Below are 9,362 nucleotides of genomic sequence, written 5' to 3' on the forward strand. Positions count from 1 at the left end.
GTTAGATGGTAAAATCAGTTCAATGATTCTACACGTCTTTTTTTTTTAAGCATATTGATTCTACACTTTATTACTCTCCTAGTACATTTTACTACTTTCATCTTTAGTTGTGAAAACAAGGAACGTAGCTAAAACTTTTGTGTTGGATATGAGTTTAACTTTTTTCCGAAAGAGTTTCAAAAAATTAGAAGAGTTAATTGCACTTTGTCTCTCCATCTATTTTGATGGTGTCTCCAAATTTTCTAGTAAATAGAGAGGCCGAAGAGGAGTACAAATATATTAATCTTCAATGGGTCTGGCAGTCTGCTTCTACTTAGATCTGCAGCAGCACATCCGACTGATGGATTAGATAAAAAAGCCAGGGCGAGCAGCAGATGCAAACTTCCCTTCATGGTTGGAGATACTTTCAAGTTGTCTAATTTGGCCTAATGAGGATCATTCACAAAATTTGCACAACTACAGCAGAAGGAAATCCTGGAGTAGTGACCACTTATATAACGTTCATGTTCCAGAAAGCAATATGTTTTTAACAGCCAGGACGGGCAGCAATTCGGCCAAACTCAAGGGTCATGAGCCAATGGGTTTGACTCTTATTGGGTCGGGGTCAAAATTGAAGGATTGAATAAAATAATAATGATGTCATAAATATATTTTGATTCCATAAAAAATAAAGGGAAAATTGGCGAAAGGTCCATCACATTTGTAGCAAGTCCTTTTTTGATCCCTCATATATAAAAGGTTGTAAAATGGTCCCTCACATTTACAAAAAGTTCTTTTTGGTCCCTGATATATAAAAAAGATAAAATGGTTCCTCATATTTGCAAAATAGTCTTTCTTTTGGTCCCTCACATTATTAGAATTTATTACAAATATATTTTATTAAACCTTTAGTTGTATAATTTTATTTTACATAATTAAAACATATTTATGATGTTGTTATTACATCATCTAGTTCTCCATATTCAAAGACTCTGGCTCAACCAGTAAAATCCATTTTTCCCTGAATCATAATTTCGACTGAGTTACTGTTCGGTTTGAGTTTCAAAAAACTATTCAAAATTGGGTTTAATTTGGCGAATAAGATTAGATGAGGGCATGTGACTTTTTATTTGGAGGGAAACGATGTGTTGTTCCTATATTGCCAATGAAATTTATCATATATGTGATTAAGACGTGCATTATTTAGACGAAAAGCTAACCACAGATGATGTAATTAATGACATCATAAATATATCTTAATTATGTAAAATAAAAATATATTTAAATTTATTTAAAATATGTTTATTTTAAATTATAATAATGTGAGGGACAAAAGAAGGACTTTTTACAAATGTGAGGAATCATTTTCCATATTTTCATATGTGAAGGACAAAAAATGGACTATTCACAAGTGTGAGGGATCAAAAAAGGACTTTTTACAATGCAAGGGATCATTTTACATCTTTTGATATGTGAAGGACCAAAAAAAAAAAAAGATGTGAGAGACGATATTGATAATTTTCCCAAAAATAAAATAATATAAAAAATACCTCTTAACTTTAGCATATGTAATAAGTTTGTAAGTAATAGAAGTGTTTATATAACAAATGAGGTTTTAAACATAACTTGAAAATATTTGTGGGTAGAAATAATGTAGGGCAAATCACATTTTACCCCCTCCCCCTATGGTTTAGTATTTTTGTACATAACCCTCATATGATTTTAAAAACTATACATAACTCCCACATTATTTGAATTAAAGTGTCAAAGTGACGGGGAGGAAAACAATGGTATATATATCAAAAGGCATTTGGTTTTTCATTCTAGAAGCACATTTTCTTAACTTTTTCTCTAGGCTTTACTAATTTAAATATCAGAGTGCTAAGAAAAAATTATCGGAGGATTTTGGCCCTATATTCCTTGTAGGTCAGAAAGAAATTGCTGACTTGTTTATCCAATTCATCATTGGAAAATCTTTGGCCGGGAGGCCCATTGAAGATTAATATTTTTGCACTCAGGCTTCGGCATCTCCGTTTACCAGAAAACTCGAGAAACCATCAAAATAGATGGAGAGACAAAGTGCAATCATCTCTTTTTACTACCAAAAACATTACTTTAAATTTTTCAGAAGGCAATCGGAAAGGTAATAACTCATATAAAAGTATTAAACGTGTACTTTAATAGATGGAGATGACTATTGGTTTTTCAATGAAAGGGCCAAAAGGCCCTCGACTTCATGTTTTAGGTCTACACAAACGAAGGATGATTAGTGTGCCCAATGTACGTACTCAACGAAATGAGGCACTTGACAAACATCCTTTTTACTTCAATATTCGGCTAGCCCATTTAAGAGTGCCAAACACAGAGTTGAGGCACTTGACAAAGATAACTTCATTTACAGCTATAGCGTAATTGAAAGTGATGCATTGAAAGAAGGGATTGAGAAATTCACTAATGAGATCAAATTTGAAGCATCCCCTGATGGAGGGTCAATCTGCAAGACCACCAGCTCTATCTACACCAAGGGTGATGCCAAGATCCCTGAGGGAGAAATCCAGGGAGGAAGACAAAGGTCTTTGGGACTGTTCAAGGCTGTTGAGGCTTACCTCCTCGCAAATCCTGATGCCTACAACTAATTAGTCATCCTACTGTAGGACCCTTCCACATATTTATTTGTGTTGCTTTTCCAACATTTCCTTTTGCTTTAAGCTGTTTGGTTCAATTGTCTGAAGTTGATGATCAACTTCAAAGCGTGCTTTGCTAGTATTTTTTGTACTAAAATAAGGAATAAACCTAGTTTCAAGCTTTTGCCTTGCTATTGTCCGGTTATTTTGAATCCAATACGCATAAAAAAACAAGACAAAGCCTATTTTCAATCCAGTTTGGATAAAAAGCAACAAAATCTAGCTCTAACATTAATTAATGGATTCACAATTGTAAATTTGTAATTAAGCATCCAGTCTTGGTTCTATACCCGATCTTAACTAAGAGTCGTCCCACTCCTTCGCCAATTGTGGCTAGAATTTTGGAAAATACCGAAATAGGACTAAGACTTGACAGAGGTTATCTATTGAAAAAGATGAGAAGTACTCTTTCTCCTCTTTCATGTAAAACTAGAATAATCCATTGAAGATATGTTCGGTTTGGGGTTGATTTTCAACTTCCACTTCCACTTTACTTCGGCAGAAGACAATGACATGTAATTTATGATGTCAGTATAAAACGAGTACCTCCTGTCAACAGAAAAAGACCAACTCTACTTTGCACGATTAATGTTTTCATTAGTTTTCTCTTTACGTTTTTTGCAACCTAAGTTATGAATATGCTCTATCCATTCTAATTTTTTCCCACTGGTGAACGGAGTAGATAAAACAGATATAGGTATTTCAAATATTTACCCTTTTCTTGGGTTCTGAAGAATTGGTGTCAATTGTAATGATTAAGCAGGAAGAGTAGTGTGGCGTACAAGTACAGGTACACGTCATTTGTTTCTTTCAAGAATTATGCTAGAGATTACAGCTATATTGAAACTAATTAATAAGTTTATGGGTGCAATGGATCCAGAATAAAAGTTTGAGGTACCGGGACAATTATTGATAACTTAGGGCGCAAATGATCAAAATAAATGTTGAAGGTATAATATGAGATTCTGGGTTCAAAAAATAGTTATTCCAAGTAGAAAATTCTTTTGCTTTTTTTTTTTGGGCATATGTCTCTTGACTTGTAGAAACTTATTCCATGATATCATTTTTCTTGCATGTCCAGACGACAAATGAAAGTAGAGACCAAAAGAAAAAAAAAAAAATCCTTTTCCTTCCCTCACCTTCTCACTCAAATTTATGAGGACTGAAGCCAATGCTTACCATTTTGAGAAAGAAAAAATAAATTACTGTATAAATATGAGTTTCCTTTTGTTCATGCTTAAGTAAATTCTCGATTAATAAAATTCGGGATTGGCGTCCCCTTCTCATATACAAGGTTTGTAAAAAGAAAAAAGAAAAAGTAAATTCTCAGCTAGATACAGTTATGATCAGAGATGAATTTGCTTGTATTCATTCATTTGTTAGCATTATTGCAGCTACTGTACTATGGTTGCACTGGGTGAATATTTGGGCTTTTCACATTGTTTTTCTTGAAGTGTTTCTCAGTTATTTGGACTTTTCAAATTCGAGTCCACAGCTCTGAAGATGACTATTGGCCTAATTGCTTGTAAAAGTTCAGAAAAAATTTTGGCTTAAGACTTTATTGATTAGGACAGTTGAAATTAAAAGTTATTCCAGATTAATCAGCAGAAATGAAACCTTAAATAACTATTGACATCATGCGCACATTATTTTCTACCTCTGTAGAAAAATAAAAGTGTATAGACTGCGATTTTTATAATCAGTGAATCCACAATAATTATTCTTCTTATTTGTGTTTTGCAACTTTAGTGAGAAAGAGAGGCGAAATTTTTTGGTTATTTCAATGAAAGCAAACATTACAACTAGTACAATGATTTCCATATGTTGTAATTGTGCGCAATATTTCAAAGGTCCTTCATTCGGGAACTTAGACAGTTAAAATGCTTAAAAGCTGCAATTACAAACATGACCTGGCTGGCAATGAAGGGAAGGTTGAATTTGGAATTAGACTTGGGTTTGGTCTCTAGAAGATTATTTGGAATAGTATTCTGGAAAAATACTGTAGCATTTTTTGTAATGTGATATATTTAAGATAAAATGATGGTTGAGAAGATATAAAAAAAAATTGATTGAAAAATGTGTTTATAATACAATCAAAATTTTTTTTTCCTGCAAATAAAATACTGCAGGTGTGGAACAAATAATTAAATTGGAAATGTAAAGTATATATTTTTACAAAGTGTGAATTTAATTGGACATGTAATTATTATTATTTTTTTCCTGCAAATAAAATACTGCAGGTGGGGTTTGAACTCCCCACCTACGGCCCGCCAATGAGCTAAGCTCAGTGGCTTGACATGTAATTATTTAGGTTGGTAACTACTTGTTTTTTCAGTCAGAGGGCCCGAAAGGGTTTTGGCTTCATTCTTTAGGCTCGTATAAAAATAGGATGATTTGGTGTTTCCCATGTATGTACTCGACAAAATGTTTTGCGAAATCACCGTCAAACTTTTACTTCTCTATATATATATTTTTGATAGTGATGATACCCCCTTAACTTAAAAAATACAGATTTGCAGACTCATTCCATAACTTTAAACAGTTTATCTTTTATTGAATATGTCAAAACAAAGTAATTTTGATCTTCTCCTTCTTCCAATGATGCTCAGTGGCAGTTGCAACTCCCACTTCCTCTCCATGACCATTTGACCACCACTGGGTGGCGATTGACCAATACTATTGACTATTCCATCATCTATATTTGATAAAATTACATCCTTAAATTGCATAGATTCTAAATTTGGCTTAGTCTACTATGAATCTTGATAGAATATATTATATATGAAGTGAAAATGATAATTCTACAACCGTTTGACGAGGGAAAATCAAGCCAGTAATTTCTCACTTATTGATTTTGTACTTTTTACGTCCCTCACATATGGAATGATGATTTTTTTGTTTTTTTACTCACAATAGAAAGCATACATTTTTAGTCTCTCATCTCATTTTTGCCCCAAAAAAATCACATGCATTTCATGCCTTGCAAACTTTGGGAATAAAATTGGAAGATCGCCAAAAAAAAAAAGGAAAAAAGTCCTTCATATTTCTTACTTCTTCATTCGATTTTCCTAACCAAGAATGAGGCAGCAACCATGGCTATTGTCGGCCACCGTATTGGGAGTGCAGCTGTCGGTCATTACCACTTTGGATTACAAAATTTTATCAAAATTCAATTCCCTAGTCAGTTTTCCACATAGAATCTGATTTCAATATTAGTTTTTGGCAAAAAATGCATGAATGCAGGTAAAACAAAAAATCGTTGGCAAATAGAATCTGGTTTCAATATTAGTTTTGTGCTTTCTTTTCAAAATCATATGGCTAATAGAGAAAACATGGGCTTTCTTTTTAATATGTTGGAAGATTCTATCCATCATTTTGTAATTTTCACCCATTTTTGTCTTACTTTTTTTTTTTGCAATAACTAATATTGAAATTAGATTTCACATCAAAAGCTGAATGGAGTGTTGAATTTTTGTGAAATTTTGTGACTAAAAGTGGTGACAACCAACGGTGATGCCGCCACTATGGTGGTCGGAGGCAGCCATGATGATTGCATTATTTTTTACTAGAAAAATAGGACTTAAAAAAAAAAAGAAATGTGAGGGATGCTATTTCTTTTTTCCCTGCAATCTTCCAATTTTGCCTAAAATTTGTGAGCTAGGGTTGCATGTGAATTTTTTTTGGGCAATAATCTAAATAGAAATGAGTTGAGGGACTAAAAATATTAATTTTTCATCTCCAAGGGACAAAAAATTACTCCCTCTGTCCCACTTTGATAGGCCTATTGTTTTTTCACACAGTTTAAGAAAAATTAGTTAACTGTGTTGGAACAATCAATTTAGGTAGCTATTTTTCTAAAATACCCTCACATTAATTAGAGTATAACTTTATGGGAACTTGAATTGATAGTAAAATAAGAATCAACTCTTGTTAAATGTGGTAGGTTTATAGTAACAACAACTTACATTGAATAAGGGTATTTTAGGAAAATTAAAATGCAACTACATTGTTCAATTGGAAACTGGACTACAATTTGGGACAAACGAAAAATGAAAACATGACTATCAAAGTGGGACGGAGGAAGTATCATTTAATATGTGAGAGAGATGTACAAAATACAAACTAATATATAAGGGACTATTTGTATGATTTTTCCAGTCTTCAAATCTTGCTTTATCTGGCGGACATTCATGGAAAACAAAAGAAATTTGGAATCTACGTGAAAATGACGCTGAAGGGGTTAATTCTCAAGATATGACGATGGAGCCGTTGTGGTCAACAGTCGACCAATAGTCATTGATTGGATTTGGAAACTAGAAGTTACAGCCACATAGGATATGATTTTCCCAATATTATATGCAAAAAATGAGTCAGCACGTTGGAATGTCAACACTAAAGTCTTACGTGACTGATTCCTTGCCAAAATGCCATATTTTGACCCGTGGCGTTTTCGGGATGCCGCCTATTGCGTAGAAAATCTTTTGGATAAATATCTAGGGATAATTATCTTTTGGATGCCTCCTTGAGGTTTCTTACTATTTCACTTAGTTCTCTTGATATATTAAAAATCTCTTGAGTAAAAAATATTACCCATAAATTATTAAAAAATATTAAAAATCTTTAATATAGAGTAAAAAATTTAATGAATACCATAAATTACTCTTATTTTACAAAGTTCAATTTGTTCTTCTAAATAAAAAGAGTATCAAGTTTTTCATACTAATATTTGTTATTTAATAATCAACTATAATAATAAATATTTTGTTGTAATAGGGTATTTTTCATAGCGCTTTATTGGGAATATAAATTCTTTTTAAGATAGAGAAAAAAGTGCTATTTTGTTTCTTTTAAAGTTTATGGACTATTTTTTTAATAAAAATTTATGGACTAGTTTAGTGATGGAACTATCATAATTTGGTAATGATTTTGAGCTATTTGTTTTTAATCATTGTTGACTTATCCTTGATTTTGATACCCAAAAAAAAGAGCTACAAAAAAATTAAAGAATATTAAAAGTTATCAAAAAAATATTACTAGTTTAACATTCAATTTGAATATGTATTAGGGACAACATTAATAGTTCTTCTCTACTTTTAATGAAATATAAGAGAAATGAATAAGAAGGAAAATGGTAAAAAAAATTATAAAATCCATCCTCTGCATAACCAAGGCAACAAGAAAGTTTTATTAAAAATATTAAGGTTCGTATTGTCATTTTAAATGGACAAGGGAGGTAGATGTAATTTTTAAAATCTTAGAGGAGCCAAGTGAATTATTAGAAACCTCTGGAGAGGTTTCTGAAATTATTTCATTATTCTAATATAACAAATTAAATTCCCTTATGTCCCTAATGATTTTCAGTGAGAAGTATACTAGGCGTTTTTTTTTTCTGCTTTTTTGCCTTTTGTCTTTGTGGTTGCAAATTACAATAGCCAACTAATTGCCAAAATTTCGAACTCCAAAATTGTTGAAGCAGTTTTAGAATTCTAGAGGGGGCACTGAAGGCAAAATCCCATTATTCAAACTAGACAACCTACAGGTGAAACCTGTATCTATTGCCATTTTTTGACTAAGGGAATAAAACTTGCTTGCTGTTTTTAAACATGGGTTCATTACTTGTATCTATTGCAATTTTTTGACTAAGAGAATAAAACTTGCTTGCTGTTTTTAAACATGGGTTCATTACTTTCAGTAGTCTATAAACACTCTTATTTCTCACCACTCCTTGTACCAAAAAACCTCTTCAAGAACTACCAAAGCCTTCTTGAAACCCTTCTTGCTCTCAATCTTTGTCCATTTGCCAAAAACAAATTAAAGCATATATCATGGACCCTATCACTTACAGTGCTGAGATGACCTCCTCAATCCCTCCTGCAAGGTTGTTCAAGGCCGTTATCCTTGACCACCACCTTCTTCCTAAGGTTGTGCCACAAGCCAATAAGAGTGTTGAAATTCTTGAAGGAGATGGTGGAGCTGGAACCATTAAAAAATTTCCAGAATAGTTTTAGAATTTATTCTTTTCCTGATTTTTGTTTTCATTCGATGGATTTTTCTTGTATGTATTATTAAATTATCTCTGATACAAGTATACAATTACTGACAATTTCTTTTTACTCCAATATTCAGCTAGCCCATTTAAGAGTGACAAACACAAAGTTGAGACACTTGACAAAGATGACCTATAGTGTAATTGAGAGTGATGCACTGAAAGAAGGAATTGAGAAATTCACTAATGAGATCAAATTTGAAGCATCCCCTGATGGAGGGTCAATATGCAAGACCATCAGCTCTATCTACACCAAGGGTGATGTCAAGATCCCTGAGGAAGAAATCCAGGGAGGAAAACAAAGGTCTTTGGGACTGTTCAAGGCTGTTGAGGCTTACCTCCTCACAAATCCTGATGCCTACAACTAATTAGTCATCCTACTGTAGGACTCTTCCACATATTTATTTGTGTTGTTTTTCCAACGTTTCCTTTTGCTTTAAGCTGTTTGGTTCAATTATCTGAAGTTATGATCAAACTTCAAAGTGTGCTTTGCTTGTGTTTTTGTACTAAAATAAGTGGTAAACCTTGTTTGAAGCTTTTGCCTTGCTATTGTCCAGGAACGACCTATTTTTAATCCAATTGTCATAAAGAAAAAAAGGACAAAAACTATTTTGAATCCAATTTGGATTAAAAAAATGCAAAAAATTGCACTA

The 9,362-nt window shown here is 32.6% G+C and overlaps 1 pseudogene; it reads left to right on the forward strand.

The window, feature by feature from the left end:
- Positions 1 to 8,488: 8,488 nt before the first annotated feature.
- Positions 8,489 to 9,077, forward strand: LOC113736841 (major allergen Pru ar 1-like; annotated as a pseudogene).
- Positions 9,078 to 9,362: the final 285 nt, after the last annotated feature.

The sequence above is a fragment of the Coffea arabica genome, chromosome 3e (genome assembly GCF_036785885.1).
Source record: "Coffea arabica cultivar ET-39 chromosome 3e, Coffea Arabica ET-39 HiFi, whole genome shotgun sequence".
Lineage (NCBI taxonomy): Eukaryota > Viridiplantae > Streptophyta > Magnoliopsida > Gentianales > Rubiaceae > Coffea > Coffea arabica.